Genomic DNA, 7087 nt, shown 5'->3' with positions numbered 1-7087 from the left:
AGTACAAGAGTTAAGAGAAGAAAGTTTCCAACTGGAGATTTATTCCTCTTCACCTTTACAGTGAAGCTCCAGGCCTTTAGGCCTCTCAGGTTTATGTAGGGATTTTCTATTTGATTCTTATTTTGGTGGGACCCTGGGTGTTGTTGCCTATTTCTCATGATCCATGTAGCTCTCAAAATGGAGGCATAAGATCACTAGAGTTTGAACGTCAATCTTAGGGCAAAAGCTGGTTTGGATGTTCTTTTAATCTAAGTTCTCACTTTCCCACTAACTTTTTTTCCTTTGTAGAGTCCTTGATTTTTAAATATTTTTTTTGGCTAGCTCAGCAATGAATGAAAGTTTCTTATATTTTACCAAGCTTTCATATTATTTACCTTTATATGGTCTTATGATAAACCATTTGGCAGTATCTATAGAACAAAAATTTATGTGTCCTTTGAAACAGCAATTCTACTTCTAGAAACTTCTTTGGCAGAAATACTTATAAAAATTGAGGCATACCTTTTTGTTCACTGAAGCATTTTTTGTAATTGTGAAAAACTAGAAGTGCTCGTTAATGAGTACTCCATGCTATGGAGCAAGACTGAGCAATCATTAAAAAGAATGAGTATACCTGTTTGTACTGGCATAGGATGATAGAAGATTTATAGTCAGGTGAAAAAAAGAAAAAGAGCTTCTTATCAATGCACCTTCTTATTTTCAAATTTTATTTTTGGTATCTCAAAACATTCTTAGTAGAAGTGGTAATAGCCACATTATGTGGAAAAAAATTAAAAATAACAAGTTGCTGAATGCCTTTCATCTCTAGATTCAAAGAGCATATATTATCATAACATTGGAGCATTAATGGACTAAAAATTTATTATATGTATAAAATATAAGATTATTTTAAAATTTCAAAATAGAATATTAACTTTATAAAGGGCTTTTGGAAGTAAAAATAATCTAATCTTTTAGGCTTTCTGAGAGGTAGACAATATCATCAATTACAATATTTTCCCTTATAATACCTAAAGACAAGGTACGTACCTTTTACAGAAGATTTTAATTTTGTCTAGCATCATAAATAAAGTTTAAATCAGTAAAATAGAATTATTTTTCTGCTAGACATTTTAAGATTATTAGTATAATATTTGAGTTAAAAAATAACATTGTGGAGAGAAACAAACCATCTCTATTCTCTGGGAAACTGTCATATAACTAAAGCAAATTATTACAGACTACAAAAAAATTTTATGAAATAATTTGATTTTAAAAAGAGAGAGAAAGTCTGGTCAAGATGGCAGAGTAGGTAAACACTGTGCTTGCCTTTTCCCATGACCACATTAAAATTACAACTAAATTTTAGAACAATCATCCTGGAGAACCATCTGAAGACTAGCTGAACAGAAGTCCTATAACTGGGGATGTAAAGAAGAAGCCACATTGAGACTAGGGGGAGGAACTAAGACTTAAATTTGGCTGGCCCACATCCACATGTTGTAGTTGAGAACTGCAAGAGATATCTCACAGCTGAGGTACCCCAGGAGGAGCAAGGGGTCCCAGCACCACAACAGACTCCCCAGCCTAGAGCACCAGTGCCTAGAACAGAAGCCCCCATAACATATGGCTATGAAACACAGTAGGGATTTCATTCATCTAAGTAAGATGGAAAGTTGCCAGCAACCCAGGTGTCCTCTTAAAGGGACTGGGCACAGACTCTCACTCCTGGGCACTTACTCTGGGCTCCAGCAGACCGACAGCAGCTCAGAAGATGCCAGAATCATACAGACAGAAACTGAGTTGGTGGTTTCATGTTGAGAGCTGTAGGACAGCCACCATTGTCCCTGCCTTGGTATCTCCTTCCATTCAGCCTACCAGCAGGTGCCATTTTTCCTGTGTTTATCCCTCCCCTGACAAGGCCAAATCTGAATCTGCGTTGGCTGCATTTGGTCGCTTCACCCTGGTGACTCTCTAAGACCCCACTCCACTCAAATCATGCACTGCTGGAGGCACTTTCTGCAGCTAGCAGTCAGCCCCTTCCTGCGCTGTAGTCTTTCTTAGACAACTCTCAAGGTTCTCTGGCCCCAGGTGGGCGGTGGCTAGCCTTGGTGTGCTCTGAGCCTTTTGCTGGGCTGCCGCAGGCTTAGTAGGGGTGGAAACTAGTTTTGATTTGTAGTATGGTCTCTCCCACACACCTTCAGAACCAGCAGAGGCAGTGTCCAACTGTGGATCTCTTCGTAAGTCCTAGGTAGCCCTAGGTAGGTAACGGGGAGCAATTGACCTTGGCCTGCACTGGAGCCCCTACCAAGAGGCCCCCAAACACACCCAGAGTCTGGCTTCAGACCACAACAGAGCACAGCCCCATTAGCCCCACAAGCGGCATACCCAAAGTGTGGTCTTTGCAAATCCTGCTGGGGTGAATTCTGCTTCATGGAGTTAGCCCCTGCACAACAGTGTGTACACTGTGGGTGTGGCCAATCCTCATAGCAAGTCAGCCAGAGGGTCAGTCCCACAAATTGACATGCCAACAGCAATCAAGGCTCAACTAGAACAGGAGAACACACAAAACCCACACAAGAGACACACCCAGAGCACCCAACACAGGTGATCAGGAAGACTGCACCACAGGGCTCCACAGGGCACCTACTACTACATATGGTCACTTGGTCAGGACTGGGAGATGTAGCAGATCTACCTAATACATGGAAACAAAGAACTGACTCTGGGTGGTGAACACAGAATGTGAGATATAGGTAATGTATTACAGAATTGTACACCTGAAATCTATGTAACTTTACTAACAATCGTCACCCCAATAAACTTAAAAAAAAAAAAAAAAAGGAAAGAAACAGACAGGGAGCCAGAATGAGAAAACAAAGAAACATGTCTCAAGTGAAAGATCAGAACAACACTCCAGAAAAAGAACTAAACAAAATGGGGACAAGCAATCTACCAGATGCAAGGTTTGAAACACTAATTATAAGGATGCTCAATGATCTCAGGAATAAATTCAACAAAGAGATAGGAAACATAAAAATGGAGAGAGGAAATTAAAAATAACCAGTCAGAAATGAAGAATACAATAACTAAAATGAAGAATACATTAGAAAGAATCAACAGTAGATTAGATGAAACAGAGGACTGAATCAGCAATTTGGAAAACAAGGTAACAGAACACCCAATCAGAACTAATACCAAATAAATAAATAAATAAATAAATAAATAAATAAATAAATAAATAAGGATGGTTTAAGAGGCCTATGATACAACATCAAGCGTATCGACATTCACATCATAGGAATACCAGAAGAAGAGAAAACAAGGAATTGAAAACATATTTGAAATAGTAATGATGGAAAACGTCCCCAACCTGGTGAAGAAAATAGATATACAAGCTCATGAAGCACAGAAAGTTCCGAACAAGATGAACCCAAAAAGGCCCACACCAAGACACATCATAATTAAAATGCCAAAATTTAAAGACAAAGACAGAATCCTAAAAGAAGCAAGAGAAAGTCAACTAATTATTTACAAGGGAGCTCCCATAAGACTGTCAGCTGATTTCTCAACAGAAACTTTGCAGACAAGAAGGAATTGGCACAGAATATTCAAAGAGATGAAAAGCAAGGAATTAAAACCAAGACTACTCTACACAGGAAGGCTATCATTTAAAATTGAAGGAGTGATAAAGACTTTCCCAGACAAGAAAAACCTAAAGGGGTTCATCACCACCAAACCAGTATTAGAAGAAATGTTAAAGAGAGTTCTTTAAGAAGAAGAGAAGAAGGGGTGTGTGTGTGAAAGAATATAAATATGAATAATAAAATGACAATAACTATATTCCTATCAATAATCACTTTAAATGTAAATAGATTAAAAGCTCCAATCAAAAGATATAGGGTAAGGTGGCTGGTTGGCTCCGTTGGTTGGAGTGTGGTACCCTTGGTGGCAAGGTTACTGGTTCGATCCCCACATGGGCTACTGTGAGCCACGCCCTTCACAACTAGATTGAAACAACTACTTGACTTGGAGCTGTTGGGTCCTGGAAAAACACACTTAAATAAATAAAAGTTTAAAAAAAAGATATAGGGTAGTTGAATGGATAAAAAACCAAGACCCATCCATATACTGACTACAAGAGACCAACTTACAGATTGAAAGTTAAGGGATGGAATAAGATATTTCATGAGAATAGAAATGAGAAACAAAACAAAAAAAGAGCTGGGTTAGCAATACTGATATCAGACAAAATAGACTTTAAAACAAAGACTATAATAAAAGACTGACAGAGATTGACAGTAATACAATCACAGTAGGAGACTTTAACACCCCATTGACATCAATGGACAGATCTTCCAAACAGAAAACCAACAAGGAAAGAGCAGACTTAAATGACTCGCTAGACCAGATGGATTTAATTGATGTTTTTAGAGCAATTTACCTTAAAGCAGCGAATATACATGCACATGGAACATTTTTCAAGATAGACTATATGTTAGGCCACAAAACAACCACCAATAAATGTACGAAGATTGAAATCATACCAAGCGTCTTCTCCAACAACAATGGTATGAAATTAGAAATCAATTACAAGAAAAAAATCGAAAAGCACACAAACACACAGAGGTTAAATAACACGCTATTAAACAATGAATGGGTTAACAATGAGATCAAGGAAGAAATCAAATGATACCTTGTGACAAATGAAAATGAAAACACAATGACCCAAAATCTATGGGACACGATGAAATCAGTTCTAAGGGAAATTCATAGTAATACAGTTCTAACTCAAGAAACAAGAAAAATCTCAAATAAAGAATTTAACTTCAGACTTAAACAAACTAGAAAAAGAATACCAAGTGAAGCCAAAAGTGAGTAGAAGGAAGGAAATAATGAAGATCAGAGCAAAATAAATGAAATAGAGACTTTAAAAAAAATACAAAAGATCAATGAATCCAAGAGCTAGTTCTTTGAAAAGATAAGCAAAATTGATAAACCTTTAACTAGACTCATCAAGAAAAAAAGAGAGAGGGCCAAAATAAATAAAATCAAAGATGAAAAAGAAGTGAAAATGGACACCACAGAAATATAAAGGATTATAAGAAAATATTATGAACAATCATATTATGTCCAACAAATTGGACAATCTGGAAAAAAATGAATAAATTCCTAGAAGCATACAATCTTCCAGGGCTGAATCAAGAAGAAACAGAAAATTTGAACATAGCAATTACTACTAACAAAATGAAATAAATAAAAAAATATTCCCCACAAACAAAAGACCTGGACCAGATGGCTTCACAGGTGAAATTTACCAAATATTCAAAAAAGAATTGACTCTCATCCTTCTTAAGCTATTATAAAAAATTCAAGAAGATGGAATGCTCCTAAACTCATTTTACAAGGCCACAATTACCCTGACTCCTAAACCAGATAAAGACATTATAAAAAAAGAAAATTGCAGGCCAATATTCCTGATGAACATAAGTGCAAAAATCCTCAACAAAATATTAGCAAACTGAATTCAGCAATACATGAGAAAGATCAGACACCATGATTGAGTGGGATTTATTCCTGGGATGCAAGGTTGGTTCAACATCCACAAATCAATTAACATGATATGTCAGATAAGGAAAATGATAGATAAAAATCATATGACGCAGAAAAACCAATTATGATAAAAACCCTCAGCAAAGTGGGAATAGATGGGACATACTGTGGCATAATAAAGGCCATATATGACAAATCCATAGCTAACATCATACTCAATGGTCAAAAGCTAAAAGCGTTTTCCTTAAGATCGAGGATATCCATTTTCACCACTTTTATGCAACATAGTATTGGAAGTCCCAGCCATAGCAATCAGACAAAATGAAGAAATAAAAGACATCCAAATTGGAAAGGAGGAAATAAAACTGTCATTATTTGCAGATGACATGATACTACATAGAGAAAACCCTAGAGGGTCCACCAAAACAGTTAGAACTGATATATGAATTTAGTAAAGTAGCAGGATACAAAATTAATATTCAGAAATTGATTGTATTTCTGTACACCAATAATGAACTATCAGAAAGAGAAATTAAGAGAACAGTCTCATTTACAATTGCATCAAAAAAATAAAATACCTAGGGATACATTTAACCCAGGAGGTAACAGAGCTGTCTTCGGAATATTACAAGACTTTAAGAAATAAATTGAAGAAAATACAAGTAAATAGAAACATATATTGTGTTGATTAGAAAGAATTATAATCATTAAAATGTCCATACTATCCCAAACAATCTATAGATTCAATGCAATCCCTATCAAAACACCAATGGCATTTTTCACCAAACTAGAATAAATATTCCTAAAATTTATATGGAAACACGAAAGACCCCAAATAACCACAACCATCTTGAGAAAGAAGGACAAAGTTGGAGGTGTCATGCTACCTGATATCTAATCTGATACAATGCTATAGTAATCAAAGTAGCATGATATAGACATACAAAGAGATACATAGATTGATGGAATAGCATAGAGAGCCCAGCAATAAACCCATGCCTATATGGTAATTTAATCTATGACAAAGGAAGCAATAATATGCAGTGAGGTAAAGACAGTCTATTTAAAAAGTAGTGTTGGGAAAACTGAACAGCTACATGCAAAAAAATGAAACTGAGTCAACTTCTTACACCATAGGAAGTTGTGATGATTAAGTTTGCGAACTTGTTGCACCGATGTTGCTAACCTTTTTTGATATCAGAGGGATTATTCATTGTGAATTTGTACCAACTGGACAAACAATCAACCAAGTTTACTATTTGGAAGTGCTAAAAAGGCTGCGTGAAAAAGTTAGACGACCTGAACTTTTCGCCAACAATTCATGGCTCTTGCATCACCATAATGCACCAGCTCACTTGGCACTATCTCTGAGGGAGTTTTTAGCCAGTAAACAAATAACTGTATTGGAACACCCTCCCTACTCACCTGATCTGGCCCCCAATGACTTCTCTCTTTACCTGAAGATAAAGGAAATATTGAAGGGAAGACATTTTGATGACATTCAGAACATCAAGGGTAATACAATGACAACTCTGATGGCCATTCCACAAAGAGT

This window comes from Rhinolophus ferrumequinum, chromosome 9 (genome assembly GCF_004115265.2).
Source record: "Rhinolophus ferrumequinum isolate MPI-CBG mRhiFer1 chromosome 9, mRhiFer1_v1.p, whole genome shotgun sequence".
NCBI classification, from domain to species: domain Eukaryota; kingdom Metazoa; phylum Chordata; class Mammalia; order Chiroptera; family Rhinolophidae; genus Rhinolophus; species Rhinolophus ferrumequinum.
Note: the sequence above shows the minus strand (reverse complement) of the source record.